The 19798-nt window shown below is 48.3% G+C and overlaps 1 long non-coding RNA gene across 4 annotated transcripts in view; it reads right to left on the bottom strand.

The window, feature by feature from the left end:
* The window catches only part of LOC123626893, a 61182-nt gene extending 50126 nt beyond the window's left edge, over positions 1–11056 (bottom strand). For 3 of the 4 annotated variants that reach the window (XR_006731054.1, XR_006731055.1, XR_006731052.1), the window contains exon 1: positions 10015–10278. This is a non-coding gene — a long non-coding RNA (uncharacterized LOC123626893). Of the gene's footprint in view, positions 1–10014; positions 10279–10488 lie in introns of those variants that run through there. The other variant, XR_006731053.1, reaches the window with a different exon arrangement.
* Positions 11057–19798: the final 8742 nt, after the last annotated feature.

Raw genomic sequence — 19798 nt, forward strand, 5'->3', positions numbered from 1 at the left:
CAGCTGGCACCCAACAAGCTGTAAGCCTCTTACAGATTAAAGGTCCTAATTTAAACCTCTATTTGAGGTACGACAAGTGGGTCAGCACTCCACAGGCCGGTCAGTGCAGCTGGTGGAAGGAGAGGCAACTCTGATGCTAGAAAAGCTCCTTCCTTTGGGGGAAAGACGGAGCCAGAGATCATGGATCTAAGTGGAATCACTGAGGGGGGAGCAGGTTCACACCGATCCACCGGGACTCTCCCCCTAGATCATCTGAACTCTAACCTCTCTATGCAACGAACCTGAGAAGCAGAGAACATAAGGGCAAAATAACAAGTCGGGATGGCCTTCCTCTCCCTGCCCTGGCCTTGGTATGTGGGGAAGAAGGAAATATCTGGCTAAAAAATAAAATAAAATTTTTTACAAGCAAGGAAATAGCTAATAAATCCAGGAACCAAGAGAAGAGGGAAGGGGCCGGACAGGCTGCATTCTAGGGAATCATACCCGAGGAAGGAGGGAGGCGGAGGCGACCTTTGTTCCTAACCCCCCGGGTGAGGTTTTCCTGGCCTTCCTCCCTGGCTTCTCTGCAGCAGGAAGCACCGGGCATGGGTGAGCAGCTGCAGACAGGCCTAGGATCACGCCGTGAGAGCCTGACTCTGGTCGCTCTTTAAAAAAAAGCTCTCTCGCCACATCTGTCTCCATAGAGATGGCCTCTGGGGAAGTGGCTAGAACCCACTGTCTACACTAAGAGCAAAGAAATCCTTCCAGCATGACATTTCTCAGATTTTCTCGACTGTGATCTGTAGTAAGAAATAAGTTTTACACGGTGACCCGGAGCACACATATACATGCACTATGCACTCACGTTTATGTATCTCTCTCTCTCTGTATATATATATGTATAACTGAAACAGTTTCATGAAATAATACTCATGTTTACTACATACTATGCAATCCAATATTTTCTATTCTATGCTTTATTTCAACTGCTGGTTGCAACCCACTAAATCGATCTCACCACCCATTACGCCGTCTGGAACTGCAGTTTGAACATCACTCCAGAGAAAATCAAAGTGGTTCTGCTCCTTGGAAGAACTTTTAAAACTCCCTCACAGACTCACCTGCCCACGGAGCGACATCCGGGTAGGCACGTGAGTGGGGAACTTTGGCAGAGGTGAGGAAGTCTGGACCTCAAATGCCAAGTCCTTTCTCTGCGATAGGCATCAAGCAATGGCTGCCCCCAAAGGTCCCCGAGTCTGTCCCTGCTTCTCTCAGGGCGCAGAGCTCAGGACTTCTCCCCCTACGCTGCTAATCGTGCCTCTGGGGCTGGCCCAGCATCTAAGCACAGCCCGCTGCAGAGCTGATCCTTAAGATGCCGTTCACTGGGGGCAAGCACCACCACCTCACTGCTCCCCGACCACACCCCTCTGCTGAAGGAACTTACCTATGACACACAAAGGCAGAAATGTCAACGCTGTGCTGCCCACATTGGTTTTATTTCTCCCAACAGCCTGTCTGGATATCAGAAAACCTACAAAACCCTAGAGGACAGGAGTTTTGTTTTATTGTCTTAACTGACGGTACAGAGATGCTTTTTGTAGGATTTTTTTGACAACAGGAATAAAAACAATCCAATTTTAAACTATCCTCAGCCCAGTCTTTCTGCTCTTCCAAGAAGTCCATGAAATCACTACTGCCACCTCCTCCAGACAGCCCTCCCTGACGGATCAGGACTGCTAAGGAATTCTCCAAACCCTATACCATGGTAACATGAAACTCTAAGGACTCCTTTCCACACTCACTGTTCCCACAAATGCAACACACTGCTTCGCTGGACCTGTAATTACCGTCAGGGTGGGCATCTGAGTTGGAAACCAAGGCACAGAGAAAAGGTAGCATAAGCATTCAATATTCTGAATTAGTAAGTTTTAAAGGTTAATTTTTTTCTATTTCTTCCCAGGTAAGGCTTTTTGTCTCCTGCTAAGTGGAGCAAACACTGGCTCACTCCATTCGTGTCAGTGCAGACACGCAACCTCTCCACGCACGGAGCCTACAGTGCCTGCTGCAGACCAGCACCCCCCAAACGCAGAATGCCTCTGCAGGGCACGTGGTCAATCCCCAGAGACTCGGGGGGGTGGGGGCGGGTGGAGGGAGTGTTCGATCACTGTCTTAAGAGCTCAATGAGCACTGATGGCTCCCCCAGCCTACAGCAGGGCTTCATAACTTGGGATCTGTGAATCCTCTGATGGAGAATGTCAAATCATGAGCTAGTATCATTTGTTTTTCCCTGGAGAGAGGGAGAGACTATAGTGAACTGGTACAAAAAGAAGTTAAGAGCCATAGAAACCAAATTCTTAGAAAGCTGACCAAGGACTCCCCAAGACTGCCTCTGCCTTTCCAGTACACAGCCCCTCCTCCACCACGTACACTCTCTCCAACGACCCAACCACCTTCTGCCAACAAGCCATCTCCTCCCTCATCTTTGTGCCTTGGCACTGCACTTCCAGGTGAAGTCCCACTCATCCTTGAACACCCACTTATTAACAAACACCTGATTCAGGTGACACTGAGCACCTGATAGGGGCCACATACCATGCTAGGCTCTGAGGATACAGCCATGAGCATGACAGAAGAGATCGTCTTTGTGTTTTCAAGAGATGCCTCCAAATCCCAACCTGCCTTCTGGCTAATCCAATACTTTCTTACCCTTTATTTGTGTCCCTCTTACACATTATCATCGATTTTAGGTGAAGGTGTCTGTCTCCCTCCTCTCCCATCCCCACCCCACTCCATCCACAAAGAGAAACAGACACAAAATCTTTCACACAGGACATCCCATACCAATGTGCATCAATCAATGGATGTTGCAGGGGTCACCAGTGGTCCAAGTAGCAAAGACTAGCACACTGGGGACAAGCCCGCTCAGTGAGGCAGGGAACAAGGGAGAGGGTCTCCGCTGTAGCAAAAAGAGCATAGGGCCCTCTGTTACCCAGCCATAGCCTGCAGTTCTCATTCCAGCTGCTCACATTTCAAATTGTGCTTTGGGTCATGGTCACAGCAGTCGGAAAAACAATTCCAAGTGTAGGTATCCAACTGACCTACCTCCTGGACTATCAGGGTGGAGGAGAAGAGTACTTCTTAGAGGTCTGCACAAATACTTCTGGCTTGTGGTTAACTGCCAGAACACAAAACAATACTTCAAAGACATACCACCTCTCTAAGAAGAGAATTGGCTACTGTAGCTACAATGGTCATCTCCTCCAGCCATCTCTGCCAGCTCACATCCAGAGCAGCGTCTGAGCACAACCATCCACTTCCTAAATCACAACATGGCAGTGACTAGAGCAGCCACCATATTTGCCACCTGTCAGATGCAGAAGGATGCATGGCCAACAGCATCAAGATCACAAAGCTAGGCCGGGCGCTGTCTCACGCCTATAATTCCAGCACTTTGGGAGCCCGAGGTGGGAGGATCACGTGAAGCCAAGAGTTTGAGACCAGCCTGGGCAACATAGCAACACCCCATCTCTACAAAAAGCAAAAACAAAAAATTAGCCAAGTGTGGTGATGTAAGCCTATGGTCCTAGCTGCTTGGGAGGCTGAAGCAAGAGGATTGCTTGAGCCTAGCAGTTCCACGTTACAGTGAACTATGATCAGGCCGCTGCACTCCAGCCTGGACAAATGAACAAAAGACCCTGCCTCTTAAAAAAAAAACCCACAATGATGCTGTTTTCCCCGATGTCACAAAAGCTTTCACTACTGCTAAAGAAATATCTCTAGAAGCCACCAAAGAAATGTGACTACTGGACTTTGTTGTCCAAGAAATATAACCTTATGGCACCAAGGTCAGAGAATGGATCTACTCCCCAGCACTATGCATGCAACAAATATTGGTGAAACCCAGCACTGTTAGGTATCTGAGCAACAGAAAAGATAAGACTCAATGCTCATTTTGATTAAAGGTTGGGTAGCGAGGCAAGATTAATATAATAGAAGAAACAAGTAGAGCAATCTCTGACATGGCATGTACAAGAAAATCCATTAGGATGAAGAAGAAGATATCAGGATGTCTACTCATACTTATTTTTATTGAAAAATAATAAACGTTATTATTACTTAATACAGGAACTAGCACTAGCATACTCCTTCAATTCATGTGCTGGGTGTTGCTGTTATCTGAGGTACAAGAGGCACCCCTGTGTCTGAGCAGGAGATCCAAACACAGAGGGGTGAGCAGTGGCCCCCCTGGTCTGTTAACTTAATACAGTTTACATGTGCCTAGTTAAGCAAATTTAAAGACACCATCTTCAATATAGTAAGTGACAATGCTTTGTAATGAGATGTGAGACTTAAAAATCATGTGACCCCACTGTCATTGATTGTCTCATGGTAAAGTATCTGAGCTCCTCAACTTAAAGAGGAATTATACCTTTTTTTAACCAGAAAACAAAAACTTAAAAATTTGCTGACCTCTTCTGTAATGAATGCCTGTAAGTAGAACGTTACTTAATGAATATCTTTAAACAAATAAATATTTAATCTGTCTCTTTAAGGCAAAGGTGTAATTTTTTACATGGTTAAGAGAGCCATTACTCTTTGAAAGAGTATTTTAAAAACAGGCACTTAGAAATCATTTCCACTGTTATGTGATGATGTTGCCAATTTCAATGTAAGGAACGTCATCTCTCAAATCTCCTATCTGTGCACACATTCCAATCAGAATATCCAAATTTGTTTTAAAATTGCCCCACATGAAGTGTTTCTGAAGTCTTGAACCCACTTATTAACATATAAAAATATTAAAGTTTCCAGTGAGTGAGTTTGCAAGAACCGATTGATATCAAGAAAGACTGAAATGTATTAGCAGGATTTCAACAAAAATTTTTGCAGGAAAAACAAATATCAAGATTTCTCAAGTATAATCCAGGATGCATTTCTGCCATGAGGATCTGCACATCTTTGTGAGGTCTCTTTCAAAATATCCTCACTGGAAACACAACTTCAAATTGCAAGTGACATACCAAGATATTCTGAAACAATAAAGTCTGTTCAATTGCATTGTTCTTACTGAAAAAAAAAACATTCTTAATAATTCATTCCATTTAATTCTGCAATAAAACACCCATCTCTTATATGCACCAGGCACCATTCCATGCTCTGGAATACAGCAGGGGGCAAACTAACAAAAATCCCTGCTCTCATGGAGCTCACATTCCAGTGGGGAGAGAGAAAATATACTAATAGAAATATATCATACGTTAAATGGTGATGATGGCTATGGAGAAAAAACACTGCATGAAAGGGAAGTAGGAAATGCTAGAGAATGTCAGGTGAGGGGGCAGTGCATGGAGAAGGTACCCTCCGAGCACAGACCCAAGAAGTAAGAGACCTGGCCACAAGGCTACCCGGGGAAAAGCATTCCAATGGAGGGAACCAGAGGCAAAGGAAATGCTTAGTATGTCTGCGGAACAGCAAGGAGGCCAGTGATGCTAGAACAAATGCAAGACAGGAAGAGCAGGAGACAAGGACACAGAAGTAAAGAGGGGCCCAGTCATAAGGACCTGCCTTGTGCAACATGGAAGCCACTAGCCGTGAGAAACTACTGAGCGCAGGAAATGCAGCCAGTCCAAATGGGGATGTGCTATGAGTGTGACTTAGTACAGAAAAAAGAAAACCCCAAAACCCAAAAACAACGTAACATATCTCAGAAATGAAAATATTTTTAACATATAAGGTTAAATAAAATACATTATTAAAATTAATTTCAACTGTGTCATTTTCCTTTATTAAAAATTTTAAATTATAATATATATGTGGCTGTCACGTGTGGCTCACATTATATATTGCTATTGGACAGTGCTGATGTGAGCTGTAGGGTCTGATGGACCATGGCTTTTACTGAGAGAGGAGAAACCACTGCAGGGTTCTGGGCACAGCAGGGCATGAGGTGACTTGTGTTTCACAGGACCGTTCCGGATGCTGGAACAATTGCAAAGGGGCAAAGGAGAAGCACGTGGGAGATGATGGGGGATTGGACCAGGGTGGTGGCAGTGGAAGTAGGTCTGACAGGTCAGATTCTGCATATATTTTACAGATACAGTCAACAAGACTTGCTGATGGATCAGATGAAGGACATCTGAGAAAGAGATAAGTCAAGCATGACTACGGGTGTTTGGGACGAGCAACTGGAAGGATGGCATTCCCACAACTGCAATGGGAAGACCATAAGAAGAACATATTTGAGTAGGAAAACCAGGAGTTCAGTTTTGGACATGTTCAGTGAAACATCTATTAACATCAAAGGTGAAATGTTAAACAGGCAGATGAATACACAGGTCTATAGTTCAGGAGGGAGCCTGGGCTGGGGACAAATAATTAGGGCTCATCAGTACCGAGATTTTTTTAACTTTTCATTATGGAAAACTTTAAACACAAATAAAACTAGAAAGAACAGCATAATAAACCCCCAGGTACCCATTCCTTGGCTCCAACAATTATCATCAGTTCATGGTCAATCTTGTTTATCTCCCAGGATTACTTTGCAGCAAGTTCTAGACATCATTCACATAGATGGTATTTAAAACCGAGAGACAGGACAGGATCACAGAGAGAAAGAGGAGATGGGCAGAAGTGCCCCAGGGCCTTGAATATTTAGAAATCAGGGAGATGAGAAGCTGAGAAGGAACAGCCCATGAGGCCGGTGGAAAACCAGAAATAGACACCCCGGAAGCCAAATGAAGACGGTGTCGAGGCAAAGGGTATGACCAGCAGCACCAAGCACTGCTAAGAGCTCCTAGGATGAAGGCTATGAGATGACTGCTAGATTGAGCATCACGGAAGTCACTATGGACCTTGCTGAGAGCTCTTGCATCCGGAGTGGTGTGATTCAACGGAGGACGTGAAGAGAATAAGGACTGGACACTTTGCAGGGCAGAGAAATGGGGCGGCTGCTGGGAGAAGTGGGGTCAAAGAAGGCTTTTTTTAAGAAAGAAAACTAGCAGCCTATGGAAATAACCCAGCAGACGGGAAAAGCTGGTGACGCAAGGAGAAGGGAGAAGTGGCTGAGGAGACGTCTTGAATATATGAGGGGAATGAAATTTAGTACAGAGAAGGGGGCTGCCCTTAAACAAGACCAAAAACAGTTCATGCAGAAAGAAGGTAGAGAGTATGATATATCACGGCCATTTGAATTTTTTATTTTGTGTTGTATAATATATATAATGCCGTACATAAATTATAAATATATATACACACAAAGAGAATTGCTCCAAAGTTTTAACCGATATGGGGACAGGCTCAAAATAATTGAAGACCACTTTACTGGAAGAAAATAAAACATATCATCAAGCTCTAACCCACACAGCCTTTGGTGACAAGGAGATGTATATCACGGTATATTTAATATAGTCTGTATCACTTCCTTAAGTATTCAATAAAAGATCTAGGAAAAGAGAAAGAATATCAGTCTTAATATCCAAGGATATATTTGTATTAACTAAGATTTTTTTTTAAAAGGCTCAGATACTATAATCCAGAAATTACAATATAGCTGCATTTGAACTGAGAATGCAAAAACCATAATAAGAATCACAGACGATTCTCAAAATCAGAGCATCACAGGAACCAAAGTCTGATTACTTTTTTACATAGAGAAATGTAAATCAGTTAAAAGTTTTTATTAACAAGACAGATCTGAATTGTACCATCAGATTCTGCTACAGAGGCAATATGGCTACCCAATACCCAAACATACTGCTCAGTAAAGAACAGCAAATCAAGAACGTAGGCCTGTCGTCTGAAAGGCTGACAGGTAGCCTAATTAGAACAGGCAAAAGCCCTACACCCACTTGAAGTCCACAAAGTCACAGAAACATCCAACTTGCTCAAATATACTACATACTTGCTCAAATATACCATCTGGCAGCTGCCAAGCCCTATAACAATTCATAGCCCCTTTTAAACATTTTCATTAGCGTCTCTCCAAGCCATCGGTTCAGTAAGCTCTCCATTTTAACTTTCACAGCTATGCACACTCAAGCCCAAGAGTGTTAAATGAATATATGCAAAGTCAAAGTAGCACCACTGCTAGGATGCAGGTCACAGGGCTCTGAAAGACAGAAGTCATGAGACTGGCTTCTTGAACAGTTCTGGGGGCACCTCTATCAACCGCATACAATGATAGCATGAAAACATGAACACCAGGCCCTGAAGCGTGGCAGATCTGTCTGCACAGAAGTGATGGTCATAGTCCCAGAGCTCAGCTGGAGTGAACACACGGGGAATAGTGACACCAAACAGCTCTCACGTGGTCGGACAGCAAGCTCCAGGACAGTAGGGCCCTGCCTGTCTTTTCACAGGTGTACGCCCGGAGTCCAGTGCAGTGCCTGGCACAGGGCAGGCTCTTGGGAAATATTTACTGAAGGAAGGAAAAAGTGACTAGTTACGATAAACCATAAAGGCAAGGAGAACAATGAAAAATGCTCAAAATCATAAAAATGGTTGAAGAAAACTCAGGAAAGCTGCTGATGGCAGCTGATTGGAAATAGAAGCGGGCAGCTAAGTAACTCTAAAAAGCAGAATTGCAAAACATAAATTCTTTTAATGACCACAATCTTTATTAACAGAGACTTTGCGATTTATCTTCAACTAAATGAAACATGTGGATCTTGTCTGGAGCCTGATTCAAACCAACCAACCGTTAAAAGAAAAAATTGAGACAATCAGGGAAATTTAAATGCCGTTTGGATGACAGGTGACGTTTAGGAATGACTGTGCCTTTTCAAGGTGTAATAATACTACTGGGGTTATGGTTTTAAAAGGTGTTACCTTTTAGAGATATATAATAAAGGATTTATGGATGAAATGATGCAGTATCTGGGATTTGCTGTAAAATCATAATCCAAGAAGGGGATAAGGAAAAGGTGGGTGGGTATGTGCGAAATGAGAAAGGCCATGTGTTCGCTGACATGTTGAAAAACTGGGTTATGAGAACACTGAGGTGTGTTATTCTCCCTCTCTCTACCTTCATATACCTGTGAAAATTTCCTTAGTCATAATTTTTTTTACACAAAAACTCAAGTAACTGTAATGTGAAACCACTGTTAATTTCCTTGCATTTGCCCCGGCATAGCGAAATAACTGAATGGTACTCTTAGTCACACATGAACAGAGCTGAGTCCCGTCTTTTCTTCCTCACTGCCACCACGCTCATCTGCGACTCCCTTGCTGCATCTCTGCTGTCCTCCCAACGTTTCCTCTCACGCTGGCTCCTACTCTCCCTCCCAGTCTTCCCTTCCCTGCCGCTGGCTGGTTCTTCCTTCTTCCCCCAGCCCTCTGGGGCTTTATCCCACAATGCTGACTGCCTCCAACCCACCTCTTTGTACCAGGTCAGCCTCCTCCTTGCTCAGGACCCTAACGCCAATGGGTTCCATGGCTTTAGCCCTTCTCTACCTTGTTTTCCTTAAAGACAGTCACATTACCAGTATATCCGGGCATGTCCATCTTCCCCCAGATTTGCCACGCTTGCTGTCACGCGCTCCTCTCTTCCTCCACTTACCTACTCACATCCCTCCCGCACATTTCCAGGGCAAGACCAAATAAGGATGGGTCAGCCAATGGAACATCTGCATACCTACCATATGCCAAGCTCTGTACCCAACACTGGAGTAACAGCAAAGAGTGCGACAGAGATATGCCTTTTGAAGCCTATGATCTAGTGCAGATGGAATTAAAATTGGTTCAACTGTCCATAAACCTTCCAGACTGGACTGAATCCTTTATTTACCTCTGTATCCTCAGAGCTTCACACAGAACCCAATGCCTACAAATACATGGTAAACGAAATGAACGTTCCTCCAAGACAGTGCACTTGTCTCAACCTGAGTTTAAATCCATGAGTGTGGGGTTGCCCTATACTCTACAAATGAAAAGGTACTTAGAGAGGGCTTCCGATGAGGACCTATTTTGGACGGGAACAGCCTCCTGGGAAGATGTGTGTAGGGAGGTATGCAGGAAGGCTCCGAGAGCCAGGCTTACCGTTGCCGGCTAAAAGCAGCGCTGGGTGTGCTCGGCTTCTGTCTTCTTTGCTATTCTGGATCGTCTGCTCCCTCCTCCCACTGCCAGCCTCCTCCCTTCCAGCTGCAATGGGAATAAACCTCAGTCACCCCTGTTCCCCCGGCTACTTGCAGCACACGGTTTCCTCTTGCTACTGACATGTCTCACTTCCCATCTCAGCCCTGAGCAGAACTGCCCCAACTGCTGGGCTGCTGTTGCTCTGTGGCAGCAAGAACTTTAACCCTGTTCCTGGCCAGGAGCTTCACTAAGACTCCAGTTTGAGGACCAGGTCAAAAAGGTAGACACTACGACTCAGGAGGATTCCATAAAGGATGGCTGCAAGAATACCGAATGCTGATTCCAGTCCCAAGCTGACGCAGACACACAGCCCACAAACTCCAAGCCCAGAGCCTTGTTCTGACACAGTGGGCGAGTGCCAGGTTCAGGCAGACACACCAGGCTGGGTTGCAGGCTCTCTCTGCAGTGGCATCTCCAGGGCCTTGGCACTAAGGGGCCAGTGAAGTCAGAAGTGACAAAGTACAGATATCACAGGCAACACGCCGCAGGACTTGGCAGAATCGATGAGCCTCCCTTTTTCCTGACATGAGACTGGGTTTAGGTCAGTCCAATCTCCCCTGCACAGGCTGGGAAATCAGAATGAGAGAGAAGGTAGCTTGTCAAATCAAGGCCACCACCCAGCCCTGCTGAGGAACTCAGGCCTCCAGGCTCTAGGGAGAGCACTGAAAATGAAAGGGTTTTCCCAGATACAGAACTACCATTTTGAAGCTCCAACAATCTCCTATCTCAACTACCAGATCATTTTCTTGTGGGATCACCAAGGCAGGCCCTATACAGAATCTTCAAGAACTCTAGAAATCTGAAACACCCAGAGTTAGCATTCCTAGTGGAGATCCAAGCACTTCTCTGGTAGTCGACAGCAGGGGTTGGCAAACTTTTACCTTTTATCTTAAAGGGCAAGATACTAAATATTTTAGGCTTATGGGTCCTATGGCCTCTGCTATGACTACTCAGCTATGCCACTGTAGCATGAAACCAGCCACAGACAATACATACACAGTGAGCGAGTCTGTGTTCCAATAAAACTTTATTTACAAAAACAGGCCATCTGGCCCGTGGGTCATAGTTTGCCAATCCCTGGTCACTGGGATAAACTGCTCTTCCAGCATTTCTATGCTCGAAAGAGCAACAGGGGCCACCATCCACCCGGAGGGCTCCCATCCACTCTGGAGGCAGAGGCCTACTCTGGGGACCAGGCCACCATCCCTGCTAGTGCCTCCCGCAAGGCACTAAAAAAATGTAGCCTACTTATTCGAAAAGCCTGGTCTGCATCCCAAACCTAGAAAAAGGTGGAAAAAGTTTCAGACATCAAACTAAGCGCTTTGGAGCTGGAAAAAATTAGATCCCTTAGACTAGACAGTAAGGCCTGGAAAAGGAAGTGACACATCCAAGATCTTATAGCTGGCAAAAGTCTTCTGACTTTCTGGCCAGTGAGGGTGTGAGTGGAAAGGAAGCATATAAACAGCATGCTGGTGGGGGCCAAGGACCGTGGCACACCTCTACAGCACATCCTGGGGCCAGGAGTGAAGGTGTGGGACAGGTCCAGGGGAGAGCTTGGGGAGGCAGGAGGTGAGAGGGTGAGACAGACAGAGAGAGAAACAGAGAGAGAGAGAGAGAGAGAGAGAGAGAGAGAGAGCGCGTGTGTGTGTGTATTTTTCTTCCAGCTGTACCTGGACACAGTTACTAGAGAGAAGAAAACTTAAACAAAAATCTGAACTTCAAAAAGAGATGTGGTTTGGTAGAAAATGTGAGTGTTTATTGGCAGAAACTGGTCCAGGGTCTGGGTGGGACCTGGGATAATAAACCAGCACGAGGCATCCAGCCTAACCCAACTGCAGGGCAATGGCCCAGGCTCTGGAATCTCTCTCTCTCCACCTTCTCAGTAACTGGGTACCGCACCTTCACGCGTCATAAGCCAGTATCTCCCAAATCTCTTCCCCAAACTGACTTCCATGAAAAACTTTATTTGACTGACTTTACACATTTCTATCCAGATGCAACATTTCTGAAAGAAAATCAAACATGACTCTCCCAGACAAGTTTGAACCCTAATGTTTCTATTTCTGTCAATCACTGAGGCTCAAAATTTCAGCACCTTCTCTTCCCCACATCCTGTCCCCAAGCCAAAGTGGCTCTCCGAATCTGTCTCTTCCTCTCCATTCCCACAGGCTCCAACCTAAACCATCACCCCCAGTGTGGTGGTTGCCAGACTCCTGCCTGGGGCTCTAGAGTCCAGGCTTATGACGATGCCAGCTCTTCTCCTGATACTCATCCTCCTCCCACCCACCATAATCTCTTCAAGGTCAAGGCCCAGTGCTGCTTACCTCTGGCTTCCCAGCTTCCAGAACATCACCTAATGCGGGGGAGGGGGGATTCATAATAAACGCTAATGAACAAATCCTAGTTCTCATCATGAGAGATGATCACACAAGAAACCGAGGCCCTTCCTGGTTCCCAATACCTGGAGCCCAGACCGCCAAGCTCGGCAGGCCCTCCGTCATCTCACTCACCCTTCCCACCCAGCTCCTGTCATTCCAGAAAGGGACTCTTGGCTCCATCTAGCTCATCAATGCCCGACCCTCCTCTTAACACCAGTCATTCCTGCATCCACATCTCTGCCCACGCTCTGCTCACCCTGCCCTGCGATGACGTCCATGCCCTTCCCCCTCCATCTACTCCAACTCCTACGCAACTGTCAATTATCAAGCTCTGGGGGGGGGACAGGGGATGCAGGAAGAGGGGCAATAACAAAAAGTATTTGGGAAAAGGGGCTATGGTGAGGATACACTGGGGTCTCTCCCTGATCCCTGGAGGCATCATCCTCCCAATGGGTCGCCAGTGATTAGAGAAGGAAGAGGCGGGAGCCAGATTTTTCCACTGAACGAAAGGCATGATTTTCATCACTGCTTCTGTTGCCCTGGTAACCAGGGACAGCCCAGTGGAGAGTACAGTAAAAGAACACCATGTTTATCTTTGCTGTCTGATCTACTTCCCTGTACACTCTTCCCTGACCATCCCCTGGCCCTCTAGGCCCACTCCAAATCTCTCACACCACCACCACCATTCTTCTAGTCACTCTTGCTCAAAACCTCAAGGACAGAGATGATTTCTCCCTCTCTTTAGCCAACCTGAAGTACCTTGAGTTCTTCCACTGCAACATTCTGGGGGTCATCTCACCACACCCACCTGCCAGGCCAGAGGGCCCCAAGAACAAAGAGCTGGCCTCAAAGCCCAAGAAGGGCACCCATTCCACCCAACAGGGCAAGCGAGACTGGAAGGGCAGGAAGGTGATGAAGGCTGCCCAGCCAACCTCTCTCACCCCCAGACAGCTGGGGTCGAGTGGGCCCCTGTTCTCCCGGCTCCTTTCCTCTGCCTGGGATCAGGAGGAGCCAGGTTGGGGATGGGGGGAGTGGGTCCACCCACAAGCTTCCACAGATCCTACCTCCTACACGGACACGGTGTCTGCGTGACCTGAGAGTGGAGACACAGCGCTCGCCCTGGGAGATTATATAAGCGTTATATAACATGGTAGCACCAATAAGCACACAGGAACAGTTGTTGAGTGCCAGGGACAGGCCAAACCCAAGGGGCTGGAGGAACAGCCCTCTTGCCACCGATGCCAAAGCAGCCCCAGCCCTGTCTATACCTGCTCCTTCCACCCCGGAGGACACAGAGAGAGACTTGCCTGGCTCTGCATTCTTCTTCCCAAGCTGGGCAGCAGGGAGGGGCTGAAGCACCATCGCCACCCTGGCCCGAAGCAGCCTCCGTCCAAGCAGCCTGAGGCAGCCTGGCTGCCCTTCCCACAGGGGAGAGCAGGGGGTCTGGGCAGGGGAGGGGTGTGGGCCAGCAGCCCCCTCCTCTCTGTGCTCCTACCAGACTGTGCTTGTTTGGGGAACAAGTGCTGCAGCAGCTCCAGGATTGGCTGGGCCAGCCGTCCCTCTGCTCTGTCATTTGCTGTTCCTCTAAAAAACAAAACAAACCGAAAGGGAAAGAAAAAAAAAATAATAAGCACATTTGGCAAACGCCAAATCCCAAATTTTGGTCTATGGCTGCAAACAAAGCCAGAAGAAGGGGTTCCTAAGGAAATTACCCTATTTCCCTACAGCCCCCATCTCCCACCATATCCTGGCCAACCCACCAACTACATACTTAGTCTGGGAGCCTGAAGATTGCCCCCCCCCCCCGTTCTGGATTACCCCACCTCCGACCCCCGCGGACCCCTAGCTCAGCAGCTGCCTCCGCTGGAAGCCCTGGGTACGCCACCCCCTTCTCCCCCAGCCCCTGTCTGCAGCTGCCTCAGTGGGAGCTTCTTCGATCCCAGGCATTCCCCCTCCCCCCTCTGCAGAGTGCTCAGAGTCTGCGCCTCCCGCATATGCACACGGGAACCAGGTGGCCGGCCCGGGGCAGTTCTGGGCCAGGTCTTCATCAAACTCCTCCACCATCATCACCACACCCACTTTATTAATTTTGGGGAGGTGGGGGCCTGAACAGAGGCAGAGCCCAGTGGGATCTCCGGCAGCACCTGCCCTCTCCCGAGCTATGACTCTGGCCTTCCTGCCTCCTCCTCCACGCGCACCTCCGCGCCCCCTGAAGAAGGGGGGAGAAAGAAATACGCATTAATATCACGAGCCTTGGCGCACCATCCCTCGCCCCCTCAACCACCTGTCTCTGAGCTCTCCCTCCCCCACAGCCTTCCTCAACTCCAGGCGCCCCCTCTGCAGCAAAGGGGCACCACGCCCACTGCGGAGCGCAGAAACGGAAGGTGGGGAGGGGGCAGGGGCTCACGTGCGGGCCGAGGAGGCAGCTCATGCACCTCCCTCCCAGCCAGCCGGCCCGGCCCTAGAGCCCGGGGCCCGCCCGGGGCTGCTCCAGGCCGCGATCCGCTCCCACGCCCGCGGCGAGGGCAGCGGTGCCAGGAGGCCGCGCCGCGTGCGGCGGGGGTGGGGCGCGATCGGAGCGCGGCCGGGACCCCCGGCATCGTCCCCAGGGAGCCCACCCAGCCCCGGGACGCTCCGGGACCGCCCTGCAGGCCGGGCCCACGGTGCCCACTCCCGCCCGGCCAGGGCCCGGCTCTCACCTCGGCGGCCGCCTCCCTCCCAAGGGGCTGCGCACCCTGGCTCGCCGTCCCCCTAGGCGACCCGCGGCGGGCGCGAGATGCGCAGCCGCTGCGGACGGCGGCTCCGCGGCGGCCGCTTCCCGGGCGTGTGAGCTCAGCCAGCCCGCGCGCCCGCGCTTCCCACGCTCGGCGCCCCGCGCGGCGCCACCCAGCGGCCGCGGCCGGCACCGCACGCTCGCGTCCGGGAAAATCTGCCGCAGCCAGGCCGACCGCTTCGGAAATTCCCAGAATTTGACCGTGGGTTTGCGGCGGGGCGGGGGACACGACGGGCAGTGTGACGGTCCCCAGCCCTGAGGCAGAACAGCTCCCACCCACCTGTGTCTGAAGGAGATTCCAGAGTCTTGGCACGATATACTGGCTTCCCCCTTGCCTCTGACCTTGCCTCCCCGTATTTCTCCCAGGGCAGTGGCGACGGTGGGGAAGCTGGTGACGCCTCCTGTAAAATGGGGGTGGGGACTCGGGGTGGGCAAAGGGCGGGAAGCTCCCGGGGCTGGCGTTGCAAGGCCTCACTGGGCCTATCTAGAGAGCTGAGGGGCGCACCGAGCTACTTCCCGAGCTTGTTGAAAAAAGACACAGATGTCCCAGCCTACCTGCTCAATCTAGTTTGGGAGATTTGAAGTACTGTTTCTGACCTTTTCTAGTACAGACTCTTTTGAGAATTAGAGGAGAGCTGTGGACCCTCTCTCCGCAAAAAATGCACATGCATACAAAAACCCAGTTTTGCACAGTATTTCAGGCAACTCAATTCTGAAACTTCCCAAACTCCATGGAACCCAGCTTAAGAACTCGCTCTACGCAGATGCCCTAGGACGGAAGGAGACGAGCTGCTGATTACCTGGATCCGCTGCTGCCATCTTTCTCATGCTGTTTCCTCTTTCGGGAATATCTCCACCACATCCCACTCCCACACTTCCGCCTCCCACCGGAAGTCCCACCGCTCCCTTAAGGCCTGCTCCAAGGCCTCTTCCTTCCCGATTTTGCCACTCAGAAGTGCCAGTTATGACCCTGGTTTTCTGGGACCATGTTTCTTTTACGCCTTCTGTGGCTATTAACATGATATACATACACCTGCAGTCACTTCTGTGGTTGATTGTCTCACCTCTCCTAGATTATAAACTCATTTATCAGTTTCTTCCTCTGCAACTACTAAAATGCCTTATATTGTATCCCCTTGACAAATAGTCCTTAAATAATCAAAGAAGTTTGGTTGAGGGGAACAGGAGGCCCACGGAGGCCCAGGGAGATGAATGCCTTTGCTTCGGAGAAACCTGCACTCCTCTCCTTCCCCGATGCTCCAACAACAGCAGCATATATAACATGCACACCTCAGTGCCTGGAAAACAGAATCCTCAAGGTGGCAGGATCTTCTCATTCATTCCACCTCCTCTGGGCGAGGCAGCCATAATTTAGGGGTTCCTGGATGAAGCTGGGATACAAAATCATTCAGGATGCACCTGCCAAATTGCAAATATTCTACCACCAGTATCCCGTAGTCCAATGAGGGACATCCCTACCCCTAGGTGCACATGCTAGAAGCAACCTGGATGTCATCCTTGACTTGTCTGGCTTACTTCCCTCCCTCCTTGCACATACCCCAATCAATCACCACATCCTGATTCTACTTCCTGCATTTTAAATCTCAAAGACCTTCTCTCCATTCCCAGCTCAGACCAACCATTATTTCTTGCCTGGATTTCTGCATTTGTTTCCAGCTAACTAGCCTACCTGCCTTCAGTCTTACTGGGCTTAGATCCAGTCTTCACATCTGCTATGGACTGAATGTCTATGTCTCCCTAAAATGTATATGTTGAAATTCTAACCCCCAGTGTGATGGTATTAGGAGGTGGGGCCTTTAGAAAGTAAGTAGGTCATCAAAGTGGAGCCCTCATGAATGGCATTAGTGCCTCTATGAGAAGAGACACAGAGCGAGGATACCCTCTCACCCTGCTCTCTACTCTCCACCATGTGAGGATACAACAAGAAGATGGCCAACTGCAAGCAGACCTTCACCAGACACAGATCTGCTGACACCTCGATCTTGGACTTCCCAGCTTCCACAACTGTGAGAAATAGATTTCTGTTGTTTAAGCCACTCAGTCTATGGCATTCTGGTATAGCAGCTTGAAGTAAGACAGTAGCCCAGCCAGAAGGATCTTCCAAAAATATCAATCACTTTCTCAACTTAAAACCCTTAGGTAGCTTCACATGGTACTAAGGATGAGTCCAGACTCCTTCACCTGGCTCACCAGGCCTCTGAGATCTGGCCTCAACTGACTCTCCCACCTCCTCTCTTGGCACTTTCCCTTACCTGTATGCTTTGTTCATACTAAACACCATGCCCCTTCCTACCTTAAAGGTGACCTTGAGGTGAGAACACTCCTCCTCTGCTTTTTATGTTCTACTCATTCTTTGGGTTTCCCTGCTGTCTGCTCTTGTGTCATCTGGTCCTCCCTCTGCTATAGTATGAAAAACACAGTGTTGTTCTTAACTTATGCGATGTCTGCTATCCTAGGCTCCCCATCTCAGTCCTTTCTCACACTCTAGTGGGGTTCCCTCAGTTGACAGCCTCCTTTTACCATATAACAGATCCCTGCAAGCTTTGAGCTAACCAGAAGCTGAAAATCGATTTCCTCCATATTCCCAATTCTGTTCATCAGCAACTATTTACTGAGCTCTTACTATGTGCTTTGTCATGGCCCATAAAGCCTGGCCACAGTTTCCCCATTCTGCAAAGTGGGCTTGATAATAGCCCTTCACATGGCTGTTGTAAGGATTAAACAAGATAACCTAACAGTTGTTGGTGAGCTCTTGCTAGTGGATGCACCTGCCCCAGCACCCTGCTCTGTGTCTGTTTTACATCTGAGGGCATGGGACTGTCTGTCTAGTAACTAGGGCAGAACAGAGCAGAGCAGAGGAGCTAGAAAAGCAAGGAAGAGATCGTGAAGGTGACAGTAAGCCTCATTGTGGATTTCTTAGGGACACAGAGACAGCTTTGGGGCTCAGAGCTTGTTGTAACTCTACAAGAATGACTTGTGAGTTTCTGGACCCAGGTAGAGCCCTCTGAGTTTCTAAGGCAAGGTCAGGCACGGTGATGAGAGGCTTCCCTAAACTCTTTGTGTGCAGGGAGCATGAACCACTGAGAGCCACAAGAGAGGAAGAGCAGCACAGCCATCTTTTGGTAACCACAGCTGTGAGGGCTCAGATGAGGCTCCTTTTGGGGAACTCCCAGAAATAACTCGAGGACATTCTGAGAATGTGGATGAAATCATCAGACAAGTCATCACAACCATAAAGAACGGAGGTGGCGCCAGGCACATAGTACGAACTCAGTATGTGTTAGTTCCCTAAGATGTGCACACGCGAGCACCAGGCACTGAGTCCCCGTGCTCCCGGGTCTTCTGATAACGCTGCCTTTGCACTAAGCATGTTTGTTTCTCACTGTGTCCTGTGCCCCAGGGAACACGCAGTGGAACTGCCCTTCACAGATCCCTGAGTGTGGTTATGGTGGTTTTCTCTTTAAAGATTAAATCTTTTTTCCCCCCTTTCTGCTCAACAAAGACAACAGCCCTTTGGTTTTTGATAAACTGCTCCTTTCCTACTAGCAGGTGGATTTGCCCCGGGCACTAAGCTGTGCTTTTAAAACACACACAAGCCCAGCTGTCTGAATCTCCCACTTCAGTTTGTCTTACTTCTCTTATCTCCTGCCCCCGGGGCTGGGTTTTCTCTGCCTTGGCAGGCTGATAACACGTGGAAGGAAGAAAACAGTTCTAATTAATAGACTAATTAGTGCTACAAGCCTTTAATAGCTGATTATAGGAAAGTCATCCCCCACCCCCCAAGTGATTGATTTATTTATTGATGTTGTGCTGCATTATGGCAAAATAGTCAGCTCCTAATTATCTATTGGCTGGTTCAATTAGGCCTTTTCCTTCTCTCCTTTCTCCTCCTTCCCTTGGCTAATGGTGGGCACAGGGAGAATGGGAGAACTCAAACCAGCTGATGAGCAGCTCTACACGGATGTAGAATTGTTCCTCCCTAGGATAGTTGTGAGGATTAAATGAAATAAGCCATGGAAAGCACTTAGCACAGTACCCAGCACATACTAAGCCCTCAGGAACATTAGCTATGATAATTACTACTGTCTGAAATTATTTACCTTACCTGATACATAGAAAGAAGTTGATAAATGCTTGTAGAATACATGAATGACTATATCATAATTTTCAAGTAGATCGTGAGCCCTTGAAGTCCAAAGGGGTGAAGAAAAGAGGAAATTGAACACTAAATCATAATAATAAGCGCCACCTTTGGTTGAGTGCTTATCAAGGGCTGGGCTTGGAGCTAATTGCTTTATGCACATTCTCTCGTTTAATCTTCATGTAACCTGATTTTTATCAGCTTCCTTGGATCGTGTTTTCTTTTAATAGCCTGAGTCCCCATACTAAATTTTGTGGGAAGTCTGTGTTCTCCCAAGATTTCCAAAAACTCTTGGGCGATGGGCTGACATTTTTATGGTCACTTTTCCTTACAAATTCCTGCTCTGCCTGAATTCAAACTCTTTCATCTCCCTCC

Source organism: Lemur catta, chromosome 23, assembly GCF_020740605.2.
Source record: "Lemur catta isolate mLemCat1 chromosome 23, mLemCat1.pri, whole genome shotgun sequence".
In the NCBI taxonomy this organism is placed as follows: domain Eukaryota; kingdom Metazoa; phylum Chordata; class Mammalia; order Primates; family Lemuridae; genus Lemur; species Lemur catta.